The sequence below is a fragment of the Chamaea fasciata genome, unplaced genomic scaffold, assembly GCF_029207755.1.
Source record: "Chamaea fasciata isolate MVZ Bird 193981 ecotype frontalis unplaced genomic scaffold, bChaFas1.0.hap1 SCAF_9, whole genome shotgun sequence".
Taxonomy (NCBI): Eukaryota; Metazoa; Chordata; class Aves; order Passeriformes; family Sylviidae; genus Chamaea; species Chamaea fasciata.
In genome coordinates, this window is record NW_027094094.1 from 28,507,979 (window position 1) to 28,512,761 (window position 4,783).

The window sequence follows — 4,783 nt, forward strand, 5'->3', positions numbered from 1 at the left end:
TGATGAAAATATGAAGAAAGATGAATACATTGTGATGGAAATTATCCAGTTTGTGCCAAAACTATGTTGCAACTTCATGGAAACTAACAGATGGAAAAAGCAAAGCATAATATGAGAAAAAAAGAAAACCCTAAAATAATTATATAATGAAGCAAAAATTTGTCTAACAATGGGTGATTAATGTTTTAAGAAATAATGCTACTAATTTAATAACTCTAGGACTATAAACTGATATGGATGTTGCTACACTTCTTTGCTGTGATAAAAATTGTGGTTTGTCACCCATGAAGGACAGAAGAGTTTAAGAGGCCTGAAATGAACATGACAGTAACTTATAGTCCCAAAACTGAAGCCATCCATGGGACCTGCAATCTCATGCTGTGTCTATACAATATAGAAGTAAAGAGGATGTGAGTATTTTTGAGATTGAGAATATAAGAAACCTTCTGTAGACAGTAAATCTTTCTGTATGTTACTCATGATTATACTAAGAGAAAACAAAATGGAACCCAAGGATAATTTCCTTTTTCTTTAAAGTGATCCAAAGTTCAGATGAAACAACATATTCACAACCCTTCCCTTTAGCAGAAGTTTTTCCACCATGCAGCTGAACAATGTTTTGGTTCCTCAAAAGTATGCTTCTGTTTTCATGCCGAAGCTCACCTCAGAGAGAAGTTGCTAATGCATGGTACCAAAAAACTCATTCTCTGAAGTGGCTTGAATAAGCTCTGGGTGCTTTAGAATCTTGCTTGGAAACTGGGAGACAACTAGGTGACCAATCCCTGTGGAGCAAGGGATGTTTTGGTACTGCTGTAGTAAAACTAGCTTTGTGCCAGCAGTGTTTCTCTTTGAGCAAATGGTGAAGATAGCCAGCAAACTGGAATGCTGAAGGTATCTGTCATGTAGGAAGGCTTGTCCTGAGCATGCCTCCAGCACTGATTATCTTCCATCTTCACTGAAAGCGGTTGCAGATGCTCCTCTGTTGACTCGGTACTTTCTTTCCATTATACTTTTGGACTCCAAATGCTAGAAAGGGCAAACTTTTAAATTTTACATGCAGCTTGATGAGCTTTTTGCTTGCACAAGCATAACGTTTTCTTCTTATCCTAGGAGTGATTAATGTGGACTGTGTCCAGAACAACTAGAGTGGATGAGAGCTTTGAAAGATTTTTTTGAAGGGATTTAAGAGTCATGAGTGGAGACTGGAAATAACACTTCTGGCACTGCTGCCTTTCCTGGCTGCTGGTGGTGTCTGCTCACCTCTCCTAGATCTTGGCTCTCCCATGCTTGGCTCAAGGTTCTGCTTTTTTCTGATCAGCACTCAAGTTTCAAACAAGTACTTTTGGGAAGTTTGAGGTATTTTAACTTTTCAGGCAGACTAGTGTTTGCTTTTTGTGTTGGACTTTAAAACTGTGGCAGTGAGGATACAGGTGCTAATGGTCATCTTTGGCCAGTGTGAGGACATAAATTTGTTAGCACAGCATAAACAGCACGTTTTGGTTACAAGGCTGGAGTAGATGAGGGCGTAATTTCTTCAGGTGGGTAGTTGTTTGTGAAGATTAAGTAAAGGAAATGTTAGTTTGCTTGGTTGGTTCCTTTTTTTAAACATCCAGAGAAAGGAGCATCCTTTTGCATTGTGTTCTTATTATGGTTTAAAAAATATTTTGTAAAAGTGACTACACAGGGCCTTTGCCTTAACCAGTAATAAAAGCACAGTTATTCGTGAGACAGAAGGATTCTTTAGCATCTGTCCACTTTAACGTTAATTACTGGAGTACAGCAGCACATTTCTTCCTTGCATCCCACCTGCCTGTAATGTTTCTGCTGAGGCCAATACATCCAAGTTCTTCAGTTGCATTTTATGTGTGCTTATTCTGTGCCCTGGCTCTGCTGCAGAGATGAGGTAATGAACCCCCCAAACAGAATTGCATCTGATCTAGTTCCTACTGCATCTTCTCGCTGTGTAAACACATCAGGAATTAGGAAAGCACTTCTGGACTGAACAGATGTGTTGGTCTGCTGGAAGCTTACAAACCCTGTGTTTTCAAGTCCTCCTTAATCTTTGTGATGAATTTGTAAGCTTCAAGATGTTTTACATCTGGTTCTGTTTGTCGAATTCCTTTCAAGTGTTCCCTTTTTTGTGATTATCCCATCTGTGATAAAATGGGCATTAAATCAAATACTACATAAAGATGCACTGTGTCTTCAAAGCTATCCTAGAAATTGAGTATTTTGTATCTTTGGTCTATTTTGGGTTTAAGTGAAATTTTATAGACGTTTCAGAATTTGTGTTTATACATAAAACCCCAGAATGTTATGACAAAGAATGACAGAGACTCTGTCCTTTCCACCTCCCTTCCTGAAGGCAGATAAGTCAGTGTTTCATTTAAAAGCATTTTTTTAATCTAATTGAGATTTTCCAAGCTCACAAAGTTTGGCAGAAAACAAATCAAGCTTTTTTATGGTTCCTGAAGGCAAATCACTTTCTGATAAACACTCCAGAGTGTCTTCATGTGCTCTTCAACATGGGAGGTGTGCAGGAATATCAAAAAGATGTTGAAAGCTTTCTTGCTTGACCTCTTAACTCTTCACCAGGTCAACTTTTCCTCTGGCTTGAATCTGGTGAAATTGTTCTGTGTTTAAGCACAGAAGAAAAACCCATGGTAGAGCAATACCTCCTTCCTCAGTGCCTGCTGTGACCTTGCCTGCTTTTTTTGGAAACAAGTTCTCCAGCCTTCTAGACCTGATAGTATGCTGTATGAAATGTCTAGTTGCTGCATGTTCACCCGCTCAGAAATGAGAGGCTTTGCACTTTGTGGTGAACGGGCTTTTAATTTGTGTACCCAAGGGAACCAATTATTTCGCGTGTTTCATGCTCAAGCATGGAAGGGCAGCACACCAAAACAGTATAAATTTTCAGGTCTTCCTTTTTCCATGAAAGCTGTCTCTTGCTATGCTGCTTTGGTGCAAGTAGAGTTCTTTCAGATCCTGGTAAATAAAGAGGACTGCCCCAAATTTGTCAAAACAAATGTTATGTTTTATCTCCTGGCAGTTACCCAAGTCTCCATAAAAATGAGTTTTACTCAGTGGGGACCCATAACTGAATCCCATAGTGGCATATGCTTTCTTAATGGTCTATTTTCCTTCTACAGCATTCACAACTCTGTCATTATGTAATTATCCCAATGAAGAATTGAACCAGCACAATTTCTTATTATTTGGAGGTGTAATATTGCTATGTTATTAACAAAGTGAGGAGTTGGATAGTCAAAGGTTAACATGAAGAGCCATTAGAAAAACTGTGGGTAACAGTCTCCACATTTAACTTTGGGAAGAGTTACTGCAGCATGTCTTTAAGGGAGAGACAATATTGCAAACCTTTGCTTTGGCATTGCTTATTAGTTGGAGTGGTAATGTTTAATGATTAGGGGAGGAAACAGGCTATGTGGTGCACCTTATAAGAAAACATCACCAAATCAGTGCTCTGAAGAGGCAGGTAATGTTTCATTAATGTTCTTAATATCTCTTCATTAAGTATTAAAGCTATGTTATATAAATGTGGGTTCATTCACCTACTGAGAAAGTGTTTGAAAGTTTTCAGTTAGGGATGACAACAAAAATCCCCACTCTTCATTTGCAGTGGTAGGCCACTCTTCAGTGGGGTTCAGAATGGAGAGCTCTTCTAGACAAAAAGTCTTACCTTACTTTAAAGGCAGATAAAGTCAGAATCTATTTCAATCCACTTCTGAATATTTGTCATATAAATTACATGACATCATACCCCAGATTTCCCCAAGGAGATACTTAGGTTGCAATCAAGTCAGGCTTTGATTTCAGTCCCTGCGGGTTGGCTAGACGGGGTTTCACTCCTCTTACTGGAGGATTTTGGATCACTGTAAACCCATTCTCCACCTTTTCCATGGTCTGGTTGGCTGGTTTACCTTCCCTCTCACTGTCCTCCTTTGCAAGGCTTCCAAGTTATCCATCGCTGTCCCAGCCCCAAGCTGGTGTCCCACAGCACATGGTTTGTTTGGGATTTGGGTGTCCTACAGGACACTGTTGGGTACAGGGTTTATTTCTGGGGTTTGGGTGTCTCAGGGGACTCTGCTCACAGAGGGTTTTTTGCTGTGGCTGGTACAATCTAGCCAAGCTGTGCTGGGCCAGCTCTGGCCAAATGTCAGGTGCCCACCTCAGCAGGGCTGGGCCACATTGGGTGACAGCTGGCGATCAGAATGGGGACATCCCTTACTGCGTACTCTCACAGGAGAAGTGAATTCCTGGGGAAAATCGACTTCATTTCTTGGCAATTGAAATACATTTGGGTGGTGAGAACCAAGGGGAAGTGAACCCTGTCCCCACCTGTTTCTGCCCCCTCGGTGCCGGTGCCCAGCAGCGTTTTCCCGCCTCAGGAGGGAAACCGGAACCGGCCGCGACCCGCCTGAGGTAGCCCTGCGCTCTCCTCCTGCAGACCCTCGGCCCCACTGCCACCCCAGGGACCTGCTGCCACCCCAGATCCCACCCTGGCCTGCCCAGGGTGTGTAGGGAAGCGGCCCTGGACAGCTCGGACACAGAGGACGCTCCCGGTGGTCAGGGACGGCACCTGGGGCTGCCTCTCCCCTCAGGCCTGCGGGCCAGGGAGCTGAGCGCACACAGGTGAGGATGTCCCAGCTGCCATCTGGGAGATGAGGTGCACCTGGAGGGGCTCCTGGGGAGCTGCCTGGGTTGGGGCCAATTTGGTGAGGAGTTGTCCCCACCCCCTTCCTTCCCTGGGCAGCATGGGGTT